Here is a 20,614-nt window from a genome sequence, read left to right as displayed (position 1 = left end):
AAGCATTTGGACTGCAATATGCACAGCAGGTTCAGCAGTGGGYTGGGTGTTATTTCACCTTCAGGATTAAATAACTATCRACTTATCAAGATTTTTTTTTMTTTYGAGTTTTATGGTTTCTGACAGACAAATGTAGATTGAATATATTCWGCAAACTCCCACACAGATTTATTTCAGGAGCTTCCTCATGCAAATATGATACCTGAAGGCAATTCTTTTGCCAAGAGAGCTTTTCTGTCACCTGGATTGTTTCTAGAAAGGTGTGAAATCTATTCAAGCATCCCAAATTCCAATGTCTCTCTCAATATATCTGTGTGTTTGAGTGTACCTMTACCAATTTATGTGCAAGGGTTATAACAAAAATGTTATTGGGAATGAAGGGGGGAAAAAACCCAAACACTGGAAGTTAAGAAGGACCAGCAGTAAAATTACATTTTTTAGTCTGTCCTCTCATGTTTTCAGCAGATGCTCTGCATTGGAACAGAGACAAAGAGCCTGATGTTGAAATTAAATCACTCTCAATGACAGTCTAATGTCTGTGTCCACAGGAAGTCACATTACTGTACAAATAACAGCTTCTGCTGGCAACAGMAGTTTTTGACCCAGCCTGTGCTCACAAACCCTTCATGTGGCTGAAATGTTCAGATGCCCTCAGGTGCCAGCTGCACATTTGCAACAGAGTGCAGCTCTAAAAATTAGTGMACCTTTTCTTTTTTTGTTCTTCTCATAACTATTAAAAACCACACAGGGTAATTACAAGAGTTCTGCAACCCGGGCAGAGCGCTGAGCCTGCCTGAGCCATTCTCTCACTTGACAGTGACACAGCAATTACAAGTTTCGTTTGGCTGGGGGCATTAATTTACCASGTTTCATCATTCTGCTGAAGCTGTAACTTGGTTTCCCTCTGCACAGGCCCATCCCATGCCAAGAGAGGGGCAGATGCAGAGATAATGCTGAGGAGAACTCATYTGGCAGCCCAACCCCACAATCCTGGAAGGAGGATTTAGATGCCAAGTTTAGACAGAAGCCTCTGCTGCATTTTGACTCTTGCCAGTAAATACATGCCAGTRTATTCAGGACCACAAAATGAGGCCCCCATTCCAAAAGTAAACTGCAGAAAAGTGAGAACGTGGTGTATTTGCAATATTAATTTTAAAAGCTCTCTGCACCAGCAGCAGCAGCAGTGATTCATCTCTCAACTGTCTCTGCACATTCACCCTGCACCTTAAAGAATGCAAATGCAGAAAAAGCAGCAAGACCCTGCTCCTCCCTCCCACTGCAAAGGAGAATCAGAAGGACAAACAGCTCAGGTAAACTGGAGCAGCTGGTTTTTCTAGCCCAGTTGAGGTAAGGAAGCCCTTGTCAGAAACTGTCCCTTGGTATTTCAGAGTGCCCTTCTCATCATGTTAACAATGATCATCCATAACAGCACGTGTTCCCAAACACCCCTGCCAGAACCAGAAAAAAACACACAAGAACTCAGGAGGGTCTGCCTGCCAGGGAGAACAGGAGCCAACAGCTCTTTTTGAAAACTGAAGATCCTGACTGCAGACTCTCAGCTCATACTMAGGATTTATTAAGGCTTTGTGCAAATATAATTCCTGTAATGAACACTACTAAAAGTAGCTTCTAAGCATTGAAGAAAATGACATTTCTAGCTTGGCAGGAATGGAAGAAGACAGTTTAATTGGAACCRCCAGATTTTCAGACAGAGCATAACATTTGATATTTTGGCTCTGCAGTTTTATGGCTCTGCAGAAATTAGCTTGCAAAAGGTGAGATCTGTTCAGATCTTTCCTTCAGTTAATAATGCTTCCTTTCACAGGGAATGCTCACCTTGTGTTTATGCCARTAAAATGATTCCTTGTTATTTCTGTTTCACCTGTGCTGTTTATTCTCTTCCACTTCYAAACTACAAAGGACAACAGGATAAATTATTCCAGCAAGGACTGTGGCATGTCCAGCTAAAAAGTTACCCAGAGAAGTTTGAACCGTTTTAATTTCAGTGGCTTTCTTGTTCATCTTCTACAGCATCAGAATTGGCCAAGYCAAATGCCCAAAACCATTTCCAGCCTTTCCCATAGGTCAGACGGGGCTTTAAGAGGATGAAAAATCCTACATGAAAAATCTTGCCTGGAGAAAGGAGACAGAATGGATGGAAAGCAAACTAATCACTMATCCAATAAAATACATATTGCAGTTGTTAGAGTTTGGTAAAACATATTCCAGAATGTGTAAATACCATAATCTCTGGAGATAACCAGCTATCTCCAGCAGGAGTGAGGTTGCCACAGGATGGTAAGCACAGAATCATYATCATCATCTAATTATCATCAGAGGGGGCAAAAAGCAGCTCAGTAATTCAGAGATCAGTCACACCAACTTGACCTGTGGGGTGACACATTCCTGCAGAAAACAAGGACAGTCTGACAGTGCCTCATTATTTGCCTGCTAGATTTACCAGGTGTCACCCAGATTTGAAAAATGCTTCTCCCATTGAAATTCAGCAGGAGYAGTGGTACACGAGTGGATTTCCTGGTCTGCCCTCACCTCTGCATCTTCTCACAAACTCACCAGAGGAAGACTGGCAGCAAGCAACAAGATGGCCTGTGAGTTAAGGTGAGAGTTCACTTTGAACTGAGCTGAAAGAGAAAACAAAGCAGATGGAACCAAAGAGTGATAGCCTCGAGGTGTTATGAACCACCAGCTAATTGCACTGTGAATGTCTCTGTAAAGAACACCTTGCCAGACTGAAACACTTGGYTTCCAACCAGCTGCTGATGGCAAGTACGTGCAATGCTTCCTCGAAGAGGTTAAACAGCACACGATCCTTCAGCAGCTTTGTGGAGCACTTAGAAGCTCAAATCTTGCACTAAAAGGTATTTTCTGTGGAGGATAAAGGCAGGCAACAATCCCAGCATCATACAGGACACAGAAATCTTGTTTTTCAGTCTGGATGTCATTGCTGGCTCAGAGTGAGGTTTTGTATTAGTTTAAACCAACTTCCCTGGCTGCTTTTCCTCCCTCATGACTATACTTTCCCTCTGCCTTCCCTTGCATGGCTCCTGGCATTTATTTGACTTCTCTTTCTCAGTTTTTCACCTTTGCTGTGGCTCCTTTGAGCCAGTAGCTCTATTAGCAGTTTCCCTGGTGTGGCACGGGGCCAGGATGGGCACACAGAGCCAGGGACAGGCTGGGGCTCTGCACGCTGCCACCCCTGCATGTTTTGCTGTGCCATGTCACCAACCTCTGCTCTGTGACCTGACAAGCACCTCACGCCTCAGGAGAAATCAGCACCAMAATGGCAGGAACTGCATCTCCCAGCTCTCCTCTTTCTGCTGTTATTTTATGCAATTTATCAATGTCAGGTGCCTTTGGGTGAGGTTGCTGAGCCCCATCTCAGGTGTCCAGGCAGTCTGATCATTCAGGTCAGGCAGGGCTYTCAAGGAACAGACAGAATGAGCCARATCCCATGAAACYTGGGGTCAGCTAATGAGAAGAGAGGGAAAAAAGTCTCCAGAGTTGTCATGGATGCCCACCGTGCCAKGTCATCATGTTCCATTCATGCAGTGAGCGGGAGAGTGGGTCATAACCCTACAAGTCAGKCTGGAAAGGGCTCCTCCCTTCCTCTTTCCTGCAGAGGACAAGTGTCATCCTTTTCAAGCCTTCTCTTGCCCATCTGACTCAGGTCTCAGACCTGCAGCTCCTCCCTGRGGAGATGAGAAAAGCCAGCATCGCTCCTTGTGGATGATGTTAATTGCCCCCACAGTGATTAATTTCAGGAAGCATTCTCTTGCCCACCGAGTCAGGAACACAAACCACTAAACAAGACACAAAGATACACACCAGAGCCCGTGATTTCACCCAAGGTGAGGAGAGCTGCAGCAGCACGTCCTCCGTGTGACTCACAAACCCTCATTGTTCTGATCCTGCCGGGAACCTCACGCCTTGGTTCTGGAACGCTGCCCAGGAATTCTCCTCCTTTGGATCAGCTGCGTCCTGGAAAGCTGCAGCCTCACACCTCAAGGGGGTTCAGCATCCCAAGCACAGGACCATGCACTGCCAGTCCCAGTCCTACAGGAGCCAGCGATCCTGACAGCTCCTCCAACTCCCTGAACAAGCTTTGGAGAAGGGAAACACAAACCCACCCGAGTGGGAGCCTGCCCGGCTGTGCAGTGTGGCTGCTCCAGGGAGGGATGGGATGGGGTGCAGGGCCTCCAGGGAGAGCTCTCCACTGCTCAGGAAGGTGCTCTTCTGGCCCCAAAGCTGCTGAGGGCACAGGAGCTGAAAGCTCAGGGTGGGGCTGTGCTGACACCTTTGGGCTGTGCTGTAAGAGCCCAGTCAGGAACTGGTGAGGCAGATTCACCACCTGGATCCACAGTCTGTGGCTGTGATGGCTGCAAACCACAGCTGACCAGCTGAACTCCAGACTGGAAGGGCACAGCCACGCACAAATTCGGTTTCAATGGGATTACTCTGTTTTTTCACCGGTAATTTCCACTGAAGTCCCTCCTGTGCATTACTGCAGCAACAGGGAGATCAGTCCATCCCTGTGAGTTCCCAGCTGTACAGGAAACCCCCCTGCAACCCGAGGAGGGCATTTTCCCCCTCCTGCCAGCCCCAGCCCTGGTCCCWGCCCACTCCTGGCACAGCCTTTCCCTGCTGGACCAGCCCACGATGTTTGCTGGGAGCCAGCCCAGGGCACCAACAAAGGGAAGGCGTTGGCCCCTCCGGTGACAAACCTGGCACTGCCACGCCGGGCAGCCCCAGGGCTCCTTGGGAAGGGAATTATTTCCAGTGGAGTCACGGATGCCAGGATCTGGCACCTGGCCCCAGCAGAGCCAGGGGCATGGGCTGAGCGCAGGGAACAGGAAAATGGAGCAGCCAAAGGCTCCTGATCTGCTGTGCCCTGTGGCCCCAGCAGCCAGGCTGCAGAGCAGACTCAGCTTCAGAAACCCTGACAAAGCTTTGATTAAGATTAACAAGAAAAAAAGAAACCATCTCATTTTGAGAGGAAGAAAAAAAAAAAGGCGTTTTCGACTGAACACAGTATCTCCTACTTCWAGCTTTTTCTTTTTGTGTTACTGAAAGCAACGGGGAGGACAAAAATAAATAAAATGCACCAGAGATGGCCAGAAGTCTCCAGTGACCTCAGAGATAACACCCCAGAGGTGGGAGATGCCCAGGTAACCCCGTGCCGCTCAGCTTCCCAAAAAGCTCACAGARCACACACCACCGTGTCCCCCCACCCTCCCTTTCACAGATGGTGACACAAATATTCAATCCCAAGGTAACAAAACAGCAGGACCACACACTTCCAGAGCACTGCTAGCAGGGATCAGGCAGTCCASGTCCTCTTCCAGTGAGTTTTTTTCATGAAGGTATTACCTAACACTCCTGGAAGCAATCAGTCAGAATTCCTGTACTGCTGAACAGCAAATTTCCAGAGATAACAGCCTCCATCTCAGCCTCATCCCAGGAAACATTCCAGGCCAGCTTGCATGGGGCTCACAGAAATCTGATCTAGTTGAAAGATATCTCTGCTTATTGMAGTGGGATTGGGCTGGATGGCTTTTAAAAGGTCCCTTCCAACCCAAATCYTTCTGTGATTCTCATTAAATCCTTTTGGTAAACACAGTTCTAAATAACCCCGCCCTTTCCTGTAAATCCTAAAAGTGGACTCGTGTGCTTTCCTAATCACCAACATATTAGTCACTTTTCCGGGAATTTTGCAAGAGGATACTTTGCAACATAAAGCAGATTTAGTTGATAGAACGTTGATAGCCAAGAGCATTTTGACATCAAGGTTAGCAGCCTTGACATAATGGAATTAAATTATTAAACTATTAAAAATATTTAGGGTGTGGATGTCACTTGTAACATATTTAGGAAATCAAACCCTGACAGGCTACCACATAAAAAGGTAAGAGTATTGTTTTGGAATCTTGTAGGGCCCCTGATTCTGATAAGAAAGCATCCAAGTAAAACAAGAAGAATTACGAGAGTAAAATCAATGTACACCCAGCAAAAACTTAGAATTATTGTCTGCTGTTTCATATACAAATGCTCCCATTCCAGCTAGGAACAAAATCATTAAAAAAAAAAGAAAAAGGTTTATTATTACCTAATGAGGTAAATGCACTTTTAACTGCATACTCTTATTCTTTTTCATCATACACACCCTTGATAGGTGAAATTCCTCCATGAGAGACCTGTTGGATGGAGTTCAGCAACTGAGACTCTGTGGGGAAACAGAAAAAGTTGTTGGGGCCAGAGATGCTGCTCCTGGAACGTGCTCTCATTTCCTACAAAARAAGCACAAATGACAAGAGGAAGGAATTAAGCCAGAAAAAGACACTTCTGACCCAAYCACTCTATTCAACTTGCAGTATTGCTGCTGAGGAAGTAAAAGCAGTTTAATTGGCTCCTTCACACATACCAGAAATTGGGCTTTAATAGGCACGATTTTAGTGTCCTGTGTAGTTGTGTGAGGGTCCCTTTGTAGTCACCTTATTTTGGGAAAGCAATGCAGACACGTTTGCTTGGGCTGGAGCTGTGGAAAAGCCAAACAGGGCATCGCTACCAGCACCATGCTGTAATGGCTTCAGAGACAGAAGATATAAATAAATCACATTTCAGATTATAGGAACACAGCTAAAAAAAAATAAATAAAAAGAAAAAAAAAAGCAGGCAGGAAACAATGAAGGGTTAAGTAGGGAGCTGCCTTGTTAGCACTTCACAGCTGAGAGGGGAGAGCTTGAGGCTGGGCCCTTCAGCAGCAATCCTGAGGGAATTGATGGTGCTCCAAGGATAATAATACTCATGGGGTCACCCAGACAGGAGACCTGGGAAGAAGTAAAGTGCTAAAACAAAAAGTTCACGTTCCATTAAGAAATGCACCTCAGCAGTTGTTCCCTCTGTGTCTCAGACAGARCCACATTTCTGTATTTTTGCCAAGGAGCTTTACCTGTATCATATATCTTCGGGTTTAGCCAGACAAAGGGAAGTAATAAATTGGAACATAAAGAACAAGATAATAAAACGCAGAAGTTTTATACTGCTGCCCCATCAGCCTGAGAAAATATATGAGATCTTGGCTCAAGCAATGATCAAGAAGCACATTAAGCAGCATTAATTCCTCTCAAGTGCTTTCCTGAGAAACAACTCCTCTTATCTTAGCCCCAAAGTTACCTCTGTTCCTTGCAAATTTCTGCCTTAATCCCAGCAGAAGGATGGCTATGATTCCAGTAGTGAAAAATTATTTCCAGAGATAACAAACCTATTGGAACTGAAATGACTGATGGAACCRCTAATCTCAAAGGGAGGAAATTCACAGGACTTAAATTGCCCATTTTATTCATTTTTATGCATCTCTTCAGCAGTTCAGCCCACATTAGCAGTGACAGTGGGTCACACTAAGTTCAAGGCACACTCACACCGTTACCTGAACAAGGCTTTTTGTGCTGTAAAATCCATTTTCTATCTGGATTACAGGAGGAAACATGATCTGCATAACCAATGCTTCTAAAACTGTCTGCTTTTATATGCAACCCAAAACCAGATTTATCTGTGTTTGAAACAATTAATCAAAAAGTTATTGCCACTAAGGGTTGGCCTCTGCCTCTGCTGGGTGAAACGTCTGGGTTATAACATCCTGCAAGGAAGTCTGTTGAAATCACAGCCAAAATTTCAGTCAGATAGACACGAGCAGGCGTTGAGTGAGAGTCAGGGATGTGATTTGTGTTGGGGGAGTGTTTCTCTCCCTGTGCCAGAGCTCATTTGACAGAAGCTTCCTTGCCAATATGAACCAACTGAGAAACTGCTGCTGGGTCTGAACCCCTGGCCCAGCACAAGGACGATGAAAGYCCTAAAAAGAGCCCCAAAAAGAGCCTTTTACACGTCAGTGTGCACATACCACCTGTCCTGAGAACCTCTCCACAAAAAAATGAGCAAGCCCTTCTCAGCCAGGGGCAACCCTCTGGCTCTGTTGGGTCACCTCAGCTGTTCCATGGATTGRAAGGAACTGGCTGGCAGATCAGGGCCACCCTCTTAAAATCCCATTCCTACACAGCCTAGCCAAGGAGATCTATTGTTTTAACACAAAAACCCAAATATTCCGATTTTCTAAAGGTGTGTGTGAAACCAAGAACGCAGTAAAAAGGMAGTGTTTGCATGGGGCACTGCACACACTTAAAAGCCAACCGTATCCTCAATATTTTAAATTGATACAAATTTAATTTGCCTTTATTTTTGCTGTACTTGAGAAACAGTAATGGGACACCCCCCAGGGCTAATTTAATGTAGTTCTGTGAMCAAAGCATCTGCTTCACATCTCCAAGCAAATGAGTTTGAAGTCTTATACAAAGTGGATTGCATTAACCTTTCTAATTATTTTTCTCCTGAGAAAGCACTTCCAGATTTCTCCTGACAAAACATATTTCACTCCTGAAGTGTATTTACWGCCAATAATTAAAACAAAAGCAGAGCTAACACACACACCCTTGTAAAACAGGCAGCCCAACAGCAGAACCACGAATGCTGAGGAGCCTTAGAGCTCCACAAAGCCTTGGAGCAGCCTGTAAAGACAGCTGATAACAAATTCCAACCAGCACCAAATGTGTGCTGCAGCTACAGATTAAATAACCAAAGCCCTGGAAGTTAAGTTCTGACACCAGCAGTGTGTTTAGTCCTCTCATTTGAAAAGTCCTGTATTTGTGTTAAATGCAGAGGGTTGGTGTGCTCCAGCAGAAYGTGCCTGTGCACTCCAGCACAGCAAAGGATCGGTGTTTATCATCAAAACAAGGCCAGGAACATCCACGGGGTCTTTAAATGACAGACACCAGAATGTTTGTGCTCCCTTCCTACCCCACACTGGATACAGCCCTGGGTGGTGCTGCTGAGACACTGAATGGTGCCTTCCTGGGACAAACAGGCACATTTATTGGGAACTCAGCASATCCATAAAAACAAAATGAACTACAGCACAAGTGCAGAGAGTCACCAGTGGCCGGTCCCTTTGAAGGGAAGTGGAAATCAGAGATGGCAAACTAGAAAGGATCACCTTTCCTCTCCTCTGTCAGTTCCATTCACATGCCACTTGCATCTTTAGCTCAAAACTACAAAGGAAAAATTCTTTCATAATGGCTGCATTGAGCTGATAAACAATGGAAAATTGCTGATTGGATTCTATTTTAAAAAAAAACCCATATAATTATTTTGGACTAGGCACAATAGCACTAAGTTCTGTTTAAACTTGGTATAATTACAACTGGCCATTCATATGCTGAACTGACATCAAAGAACAATTTATTTTGAGTAATAGCCCATAATTCACCCTAACATATATAATTAGAAAGGAAATGTAATATGTGCACAGGCTACTGAGGGAGAATGGGAAGTGCAGACTTTTGAATTCATACTGTGTAGGAACTGCTTGATAATACAACCAGTAAAGATTAATCACCCATCACAGTGTGAAAGTTCAGGTAATAATAAACAACCAACCAAAAATCAAGCTGCTGAGCACGAAGGAAACCCATTATAAACACAGTGGAAATCATATGTGCCAAAGATAAATTAATTCCTGGGATAACTCAACAATTACGGGGTCCTGGACCTGTCCTGCTTCTCCTTTTCACATGTCAGGGTGTGTGACACAATATCTTTGTTTTTCCAGCCAAACCCTCCCACCCAAGGTGGGATATTTATAATTTACACATAATTGTCATGGTCCTTTAGAGAAGCACTAMAAGACACAAGGACAACACTGTGATGTACCAGGCAGGCAACAAAAATAAGAAATTATCCAAAAGGAAAACGTTGACATGGAAACCTCTGAGTAAACTGGAAAGAACAGAGTATAAATGTGCAAAAAGGGAAACGGCTTTCAACTGTTAAATTGCTGTCTTATGAAAAAAAAAAAAAAAAGCTCCATGTGAAGTACAATGACTTACCTGCTTCAAATAAAAGAAATGAAGTAGAAATGTCGCTGTGATAAAACATCTCTATCATGCAGCACACGGGGAACAGGCACAGCTCATGGCTGCCTGTCTTTCTAAGGATGTACTTTGTCCCAGGAGCTGCTGCACGTTATATTGAGCTGGTTATCACTGAAGCTTTTGTGACTGATTGATAGTCTCATAATGTGTTTAATGGATTTGCCACTTACCTTTGGATGGCTGCATTTAGACCTTTTTGATCCTGATCATTTCTCAATGTATTCTGTGATTCTACTCTCCTATCCATCCCTCAGATCAATGATSAAACTGGGCTTCAAGAGGAAAGCAGGGAGTTCTTATTCACCCTGAAACAAAAATTCTATATTACTGAGGCATTCAGGCAAGGGACTACAGTGAAGAGAAAGATTTCCCTTCAGGATTAAGTGTTGTTGGGTTTGTTWTGTTTTTTTTTAAATTGAYTCTTCTGCACTTTTCCCATTCTCCARAACTTGTTGCTTCCCAGGATATGTCAACACTTTAAGCTGAAACAACACCTTGTGGAGGGCACGTGGCTCTGAACATCTCCATTTCTTGTAGCTGGGAAGAGAGAGCTTTTGTGACAGGAAAAATGGGATGGAAAGCTCCAAAGAACCAAATGCCGTAAGTCACATAAAGAGAAAAGAAGACTTAAAATGTTTGCCAGTCCCCAGTAAATATCTCAATATACTTTGGAACTAACCAGCAGTTGCTCTGGATTGCTGAGCTCTCTGTAGCATTAGAAATACCATCCTAGGAGCTGCCAAAGCTGCCTGTGCTGAGTGTAGGCACATTTCTGGGTCTTTTGGTTTGGTTTGGTTTGGTTTATTTTAAAAAGCTGGCTTCTGAAGTTGCTTCTGTTCTTCCTCTTCACCCAAATGCACTTGACCAAACAAATGTCAGCAGGCCATAATCTAATTCTGTGGAAGGCAGAGAGCAAGAGCCAGTTGAGAAAGCATCCGATAACCACGCTGACTTCCCTGTGCTTCCTTTTTCTTATGAGTTTCTGGATACTTTAAAAGGACTACAGGCTTGTGTTTATGTATATGTATGTGTGTATATATATATATATATATAAATTATTCTTATATACACTTTAGAAATAATGACATATATTTTTGTAGAGGTATAACCTGTTACATAATAACAGGTTATACAGGAATATATAGTACAGGTTATATAGYAATCATGGTTAACACTAATAAATGTTAAAAATTATCCACTGGTTGCATACAAACACAATATTATATTATATGTATATGCATTAGTCTTATATACACTTTAAAAATAATACACAATATTATATATTATATAAAAATTATATATATTATATATTATCTATTATATATATATTAGTCTTATGTATACTTTAAAAATAATATACAATATGAACATAGCCTGTTACATAATAACAGGTTACACAGCAATATACAGTATAGATTATACAGCAATCATGGTTAACGCTAATAAATGTTAAAAATTACCCACTGGTTGCACATGAACACATTATATATATTATATATATATAAAATATACATTAGCCTTATATACACTTTAAAAATAATACACAATATGAACATAACCTTTACATAATAACAGATTATACAGCAATATATAGTATAGGTTATATAGCAATCATGRTTAACWCTAATAAATGTTAAAAATWATCTGCTGGTTGCACAYAAACACCATATCGAGGCCACACGTKCAAGAGGCTCCTTTACCCACCACTGTTAAYGAAGCTGCTATTTATAGAAAACATGTTTGTTTGTGTGCTCGTGATAGTGAGCAATGAGGTCCTCAGAGTTATTTCAGGTTCACATACAAATATAAAGTGCTTACACAGCTGCACCTGGACTTCTTCCCTTGTGTTTGGCAGCCAGGAGTTATCCTGGGCTCTGAAATCGCTTGCCTTGTTTAACATTAAAGCTGAGAAATGTATGCAGCAAACAATATCCCACAGTTAGCCACAATGCTAGGATCCACATTGCCCTGAGGAACCTCACTCTCCCTATTTGCAAGGATAATTAAGCCATTGTACACAGGGATTTACAGGGTTGCACTGTTTATCTGGTTTTCAGGTCACTGGCATCCCACAGAAATAAGGAAGACTGACCATTGCCAGATCCATTTCCAGAGTTGAGGAAATCTCTAAGCCTCCATTTCCCAAACCATCACTGAGCAGCTTCAATTTCCACAGACATCTCCCATCCTGCAGATGGTGCACAGCAGTGGATTGGCAAAGGGAAGGCAAATAATGGGGTAAACCCCACCACTTAACATCCCTGGGGATATTTGGGACTTTCAGCTGGCAATGAGAATGAGCTCTGGGCTGATCTAATGCTGTTTAGCAGACACTAAGTCCAGCTCACTCCTGGCATGAGCTGAATCACCACAGAGAAGCTGCTGCTTTGGGCTGCTCTTCCATCTCTGCTGCTTTGGGCTGCCCAACATCACAMCTTCACAGCTCAAACAAGATTTCTGGGCTGACAGACACTTCACCCAGGTGCTTACTGCAGCTGCCAGCCAGAAAAAGCCACTGCTTCTTAGAAACTTCAGGATTGTGGGCCATTGATTTCCACCAGTGTCACACAGAGGTGCTGACCTGTCCTGGCATTGTTGATAATGTGGCTGCAGGCAGGGGACAAATGGCTGCACTTTAGGGCGAGGGAGCAGATTTAGGAACAGGTTCACAGCGAGGGCTGCAGGTGAAGGTAGGCACTTTTAAGGCAGGACACAAAATAAAGCCCGGCCTTCTAAGCCATGCCCAGACATCCTGTGTTTCACTGCCAGACCTGCCTTTCCTAGACAGAACCCCAAAATGCCACAGGACAGGGGACCAGCAGGGGGCTGAGGACAACCCCCCATCCAAGAGAACTCTGAAAGGGGCTCAGCCCCACTGGACACATCAAAGGGTGAGCCAGGACTGGGGGACTAAAAGGAACAAAAGGAGGCACTCCCATGAAGTAGCCAGGACAGGGCCCCTGGGCTGAGCTGAAACAGGGTCCTGGACCTTGGATAAGGTGGGGAGACTCCAAGACAGGCTGGGCAAGGCAGTGAGGGTGTGTTTCTCCATATTCTATAGCTGTTTGTACCAACTACTGCTTTACTTTGTATTTAAACTACAAATGCACTCAGGCATAGACCAAGGTTATTTTCCCTGTTTGCAGCAGGGTGTTGGAACAAAGCATTTCTGGTAACAGAAGGAACAAATGTTTTTTTTCTCTTTGTGAATCCTGCTTTAGAAACAGATTATTCTAACAGAAATGTTTTTAGCAGAAACATTACTTTTAAGGTTTCTCCTCCTCCTGAATTCCATGCAGCCCTTACTCTGATAACTCCATGATGCCCAAAAAGCCAGACTAGATACAACAGCACCTCAGTACACTGCAAATCTCTAAATGTGATTAGGTTAGAGTACCCTGAAAGGTCTTTGGAGCTGATATCATCTCCTCCTCAACAACCATTCACTAACCAACTACTTGSCCTCATTGTTTATAGGTATTTCAAACAGCACCAAGCTTAACGTATATCTGAAAGGGATTCCAGTTGGTAATTCCCCTCTATTGTGAAAAAAGAACATTTTTCTCTATCTTTTATCKGTATTTGCAGCTTGTCTTATCATGTATTTGAAGAAGCCTGTGACACGTTGGGGAATATCCCATAAGCCCAACAGATTTCAGGCAGAATCCCGCCCTGCAATTCCCCTTTATCACATAACAATACACAAGATATGAGCAGCCTGAACTGAGTGCATTGAGGAGCAACTCCTGGCAAGAAAGAGCAAGCATCTCCCTTCCAGGAACAAAGCAGGAATATAAATTAYTAGCTTTCAGACCACAAATTCATCTAATTAGTCATCTGTGAACATCAAAAACAGCTATTTATACAAATAGGGAAAACAACCACCAACCTGGAGTGAACACTGGCATTGCTGTCTATTTCAGGGAACATCATTTCATGTCCTGCTGAAGTGATCACCTTCTCTTTGGTTGAAATATATACTGAACACCTTAAGTCAGAATCAGAAATGAGCAATACAATAAATGTTCTGCATCCATTTCAAATTAGACATGAGAAAAACAAATGACATGATAAGAGAAGACACAGCAGTGTCATCACTGATTATTCTGCAAGTATCTGGTGTGTAGCCTCTCTCTCTAGCACTGTATTTTCAGGCTAGTGTAGTGGTCACATTCTACACCTCTCTTCCCTCAAATTCTCCCTTCCCAGGGGTATGTGCTATTCTGTACAGTCACAGTTGTCAGGGTAATGTCCAAAACCTGCRGATTAACAAAAGTGTGAAAWTGTCTCRGTCCTTTGACACTACAGATCCATTWAGGAGGGCAGARGCACTATCCTATCAACTCAACACTGAGCTGAGTTATCCTTCTGCTGCTACAACTTGTTATCCATGAAGAATGGCTCCCCTCAGGATCTATACCCAGCATCTCGCTGGTGATTATAACTAGAAAAATCTGCCAGAGAAAAGCAGCAGCCACTCAGTTCCTCAAACACCACGTCCCAAAGCTCACTTTCATTTCTTCAAACACAGCCAGCTTTTCAAAGTTGTTTTTTTTTTTTTTTTTTTCCCAACCTGCCAGGAGCACAGCCTGAGGCTGTGCAGTATCTGAGCAGGAAAGCTGAGACCTGCATGCAAACAACCTCCAGAAAGAGAAAAGGCTTTGGGGATCATGCATGTTTTCTCAGGAGAAATCTGTTGTCATCAGCTTTGAAGACAAAGCTTGTTTATCAACTGTCTAAGCAGGCTGCTGGATRTGGATAGGGTTAGAGATACTTTGGAAAGGCACCTGGGCTGTGCTGCATCTGCTCCTGCCAAACACAGGTCCCCATTTCTGCAGTTTCTGTCATCTCTCAACTCCCCCAGTCAGCATTGTACAGAGGGCAAACCAGCAGCTGTTTGTTACCTTCAAGCCTCAATAACTGTGAACCTCGAATTCTGAGGGGACAGGGGCACACATGTGCTCAACTCTTTCTTTTAGTTCCCCTCTCAACAGTTATTTCCTTTTTCAAAGCTTCCTACCATGTTCCTCTCCTTGACATTGTTATTTATTTACTAAATCACCACCTTGCATGTACTCCAAAGACATATTTGCTACCAGACTTCACAATGCATTGTCTGATTAAAAGGTTTCCCATAAGATGCTCAGAGGAAAACTGTTTTCATGTCAGGAGACAGTAGCAGGCTGTAGGCACTTCCATGTGAAATTACAAAATGCACATCCGTAACTTCTCTGTGTTGCAATAAACACTGTGCTGAATGCAGTGACACGAGACATCTGCCAAGTCCACAACCCATTTCTTGTGCTAGAAGCTTTTTAGTCTATCTTATCAGTTATCTTAGTGAGAAAACAGAGAACTCCACCTTCTGAAATGCTGCAGYACTGGCTTCTACTGAAGGAGCTAATGTCAAAACAGAAAATGTCTTAAAATACTTTCTCCATTACAGTGGGTGGAAAACCAGTCCTTGAAAGTACAGAGATATTATTACTTTCCCTAATGCCTGAAAAAATGACAAGAAAATATGAAAAATACCAGAAAGTAACTATTTCCACCTGACACCAGTGTCAAATGCTCTTTCTTATAAGGCAGAAAAACAAGTGTCAGCCATGCTGAAAAGTGAATCAGAAACAGGGATGAAAGAGGCAGATTTTAATATTATGAAGAAATCACCTGTGGGAATTCCACACCTGTGAGGTGTTCAGGTTTCTCTGGCCTTCASTAAGGTCAGGAGTTAAGAGCCAGGAGAAAACTCACAGTGGGACAGCTGTATGCTACCAGCACACCCCCTTTCCCGAGATATTTTGCTTTTAACAGCACTGAGTTTCTCACATAACATCTCTCATCCACTCCCGAGCCACTTAAATACAGATATCAATTATTAGCCACATAAAAACTTCAGTCATTGATCCAGAAAATCAGCTCAGCCTCCCTTGGCTTTTGCACGAAGTCAATGATGCAGATGTGGAGCACACGCTGGCAGAGAAAGTCCAACACTGCAGAAACACTGTAAATATATTTATTTTGCTGATATCCCAAAGCTTACCCGAAGYGAATGCTACGAATACCAACAAAATTCAGCATATCAAGCTCTTGGATTGCCATCTCGTGGCTGTTGCATGTATAACTTGGCTTTACCGGGAGGAGAGCGGGTCAGGAATTCTTTGTGTTGCATAACAAGGGAATAAAAGCCGAGTTACATTCAATAATGATATTTTGCAATGGAGTGACGGTCTTCTCTGAAGAAAGAACATGAATTAAATATTAGGTGAAAACCCAGGCGTGGTTAAACTTAAGCAAACACCCCACCCACGATGTGACAGCTCCAAACTCATTCTTCACCCTGGTGGGACACAAAACATAATGGTGCCAGTAAAAAGTGACTTCAAAATTATTCCAGGTAAGTAATCCCTCTGGGAAATTCTTGTAATTGTTTCCAAAGCCTCTGAGTGATTTGATACTCAGCTGACAGAGTTGTGGTTTATAGGAAATGTCACCTTTCTATGAGAATTAGATCCCAAAACACTGTAAAGGGTTGAATTTGATCATGCCCACATCTACTTGAGAATAARGAAAGACAAARGAAACACTGGGCCAAGWGAAGAAGGAGRAGKAAARCACAGGTTCAGGGGTGCCTACCACTGGAAGTGACATCAACCACTGCCCAGAGAACTGCGGGGTGCTCATCAGGTTCTACCCAGGACTTTCATACCAGCAATTTACATTTACTTTAATTTCACAACGCAGGTTCCTGAACTCTCCATTTCCCTCAAACCACAGGCAAGTTTATATACCTGCACTGGCAAGCAGAGGGAGTTTCAGCTTTTATAATTACTTTTATATTCTGAAAACAGAATGGATTTCTCCTTTTCATCAGCATCAGCACCATCCAGAATCCTAAATCAGACAGGATAAAAGATTCATCCTTAACCACTGAATCAGAAAAAAACACACATTCTTATTATTATCTCCTTTTAGCTCTTTGTTTCAATCTGTGTTATTTACATTGCCRTGAATATAATGATCCTTTCATGACTATTCTATTTATCACAATGAAGGCTAAGCCTTTAATACCAGTTCTGGATTTTTTGTGAGCAAATGCTTTCAAAATGCCTGCAAAAATCATTTGCTTACAAGGCGGAGATAAATTGTTTTATGATTTACAGGAAGACAATCACACATAAAGATTGATGATTTGTAATGGAAAGACTAAGCACTTTAATAATCTCYTAAGTGCATCCACATTTCTGCTACTTAGGCTCAGCCTGTYTTCTAAYAGGATTTAGTCCCGARCAYTTCCTACTTTCCCTGGTTACATTAYTGGCATCCCATTACACAGCCAAGAGAGATCACCCTTGGCTTTGCCTTAATCTTTTGAGTGAATGGTTCTTAGAACGAATAATTTGACTCTTACAGTAGGTCAGAGTGGCAAAATAGTCAGGAAAATTTTCTCAGTAATGCCACAAGCAACTGGTTTTTTAGTGAGTGACACCAACCTGCAAGCTTTGGGGAGGAGCTATTATGTGTCTATACAAAGTGCGTGATTATTTAAACTTTATGTGCCCAGTTATAACAATATCCACATCGACATGAGTACCAGGTATAGTCAGAGCATCAGCCCTGGCATTCAGTGTGCTCTTCCCATCTCCAAAGGAAACAAAGTCAGGGGACACATGTTGAAAACTAGGGTTTTTTTTGTTTTTTTTAAAGTGGCATAGCCTTCAATTTAATCCCACACAAATCACTTCACTGATCTCACACTAAAAGAAGTGTAAAAGGAACAACCACTGAAAGCTAACAAGCAACAAATAATAGCATTCTCACATTGATATTTTTAAAATAAAGAAAATTTTCACAGTTGATTCTGGGTTTGGGGTTGTCTTAGAAAATCCTGAARCTGAATTTGATGGAGTCTAGAGTCAAGGACAAAAGCAGCTGTCAGCACCATCGTCTGCAAACCCCTGGATCATTGCAATAACCAGCAAAATTATTTGGCCTGGAAAAATATGAAAGCATATTCCATACTAATTGGTAAGGTATTTCAAGGATGGACATTAAATCTGAAACAAGATCAATATGGCACAAAGACTAATTAAAAACAGCTACGCAACTGTCAGAGGATATATAAAAACATCAGTGAAAAAGAAACAAAATTAAAYGGATTACAGCAGAGAAAGAGAGGAGAAGAAAGACACACAAGCACCAAATATCGCTGGGTGGAGAGAAATAAGGAAACAGGGAAATAGTTACTTTTCAGCTGAAAAAGATGACGGGATAAAGAAAACAGATATGCTGAKAAAATAAGATCAAATGTAATAAAATAAATATGAGGGAGGGTGACAAACCTCACGAAAGAAAAGAACAACTCCTTATTCAAATACTCTGACTAATCCAGGAGATAAAAACTGCAGAAGGATTAAGGACTGCAGAAATAACCACTGCCTTCTTGTCTACAGCCAGCACAGAGTAAACCATGAGTACCTTTTAGATGTAAAATTGTTTAYTGAAAGCAAATGCTTTTCCCACCCTTAGGCCTCATAAAGRAAMAAAACCCTTCCAGTACAGCAYAAGCAACRATAAGAGGTGTGTGGGGAATTGGTKYRAGGTGTGATTATGGAAGGAATGGACACAATCAGAGCATCTGCTATTTACTGCAAGGTGATTATCCCAACACCAGTGAATTGGAGAGGGGCTGGGGGAGCTGGATTCTAAAGCTCGTGTTGCTGCTGTGGAGCTTTGTGCTGCTTCGCCATCCCAGCTGCCACAGCCTGTCCCTGTGAAACAAAAGCAGAAATACAGGAGACGTGAATAAAAAATAAAATGGCCAAAATTAGCTCTGTAGCAGCATTAACTGTTCCTTGCAAAGGGAGGGATGCTAACACAACACAGCATATCAGAGATTTCACAGTAAACTGGTTCTTCACATGTTCCACGGCCTTTCTCTGGACATGCTCCAGCACCTCAATGTCTTTCTCATCACAAAGGGCCCAAACTGGACACAGGATTTGATTTGATCCTCTGTGGCCTCACCAGAGCTGAGTACAGAGGGACAGTCACTGCCCTGCTCCTGCTGGCCACACTGTTGCTGATCCAGGCCAGGATACTGCTGGCCACTCTTGGCCACCTGGGCACAGCTGGCTCATGTTCAGCCATCCTCAAACAGCACCACGAGGTTGATTTTCCCCAGGCAGCTTTCCAGACATTCTTCCCCCAGCCTGTAGCATCACATGGGGTTGTTTTGAGCCAGCAAGAGAAGAAAGAGCAAGGGATGATSTGAAGTCAGTGGCCCCTGGCAGCACAAAACAATCAAACCATCTGCCTCAATGGGGCATCTGCCTGAAACTACAGCAAATGAGAACTTTCCGTAGTCATTGCTTTTGTTAGTACTCAAATGTGCTAGAGAATAGCAATTTCAGCAGTGTGGAAGTGCTACATGAAGAACATTGCCAGGCCCTTCACAAGATAACAGCTATTTTTTGGGTTCTCATGTATCAGCACTAGATATTATCTTCTCATCAGCACTATTTGGACAGTTAATGATGTAAATTTTTCTAATTCTGCACAGTATCTCCATTTGTAGATCCCCTATTGTATTATCACCTCTACATATTACTTCTAAGAGAAGGACAAAGATTTTAACAGTTTATAAAGTCCTCATCGCTGACACCATGTTCTGACCAACTGAGCTCCTTTTCCAGTCAGTGGGAACTGTCACCAGACTGCCACATCTTCTCAAATCTGATAAGACAGTGGCTTAGACACTTCATCCACCACTTCCCTCACATCCTATGCTGCACCTTCAGGTTTCTTAAGACAGGCTCAAACCTAATCTTCTCCTACAGCAAGCAGTTCTTCATTCTCTCCATCCTTACCTTTCCTTCTACAACTCTTCTGGGGTGCTTGAAACACCAGTGAAGACTGAGGCAAAAAAAAAATCACTGCACACCTCAGTGCTCTCCATATCCCAGGTGTTCCCTTCCCTTCCAGGGAGGGCCCACATCTCTCCTGCCTTCCTGGCATCACCCATGTGCTGCACACCTCTACCTTTTGAGTCACCTCTTCCCAAGCATTCAAGCTGTGGAATATAGCTAATATATTCTAGTAATATAACTAACACATTCTAGTAATACAGCTAATATATTCTAGTGATATAACTAATACATTCTAGTAATACAGCTAATGCATTCGAGCAATATAGCTAATGCATTCTAGCAATACATCTAATTCATTCTAGTAATATAGCTAATTCATTCTAATAATATAGCTAACTCATTCTAGTAATATAGCTAATTCGTTATAGTAATATAGCGAATAGATTCTAGTAGGACACGTAATAAATTCTAGAGTCCGTAAATTCTAAAGGCCCGGTGTGACTTCAGGCACACGTGGTAGTCGCTCTGTCAGGCTGATTTCCAGCGCACGCAATTTAGCCTGAAAACGTCGCAAATCCCGGTATTTCGGTTTGGGAAATAGAGCAGCGGAGGAGGAGCCAACACACACATCTTTAACACCGCGAAGGAGACTCCTCAGTCAGCGCTCAGCACGGTAACACTCTCGCCGCTCAGGCCGCTCTCGATAGCCCAGGAGCCCTCACGCCATTCCCGCCATTGATCCCATCC

Source organism: Malurus melanocephalus, unplaced genomic scaffold, assembly GCF_030028575.1.
Source record: "Malurus melanocephalus ecotype Western Australia unplaced genomic scaffold, MMel_1.1 scaffold_526, whole genome shotgun sequence".
NCBI lineage: Eukaryota > Metazoa > Chordata > Aves > Passeriformes > Maluridae > Malurus > Malurus melanocephalus.
Note: the sequence above shows the minus strand (reverse complement) of the source record.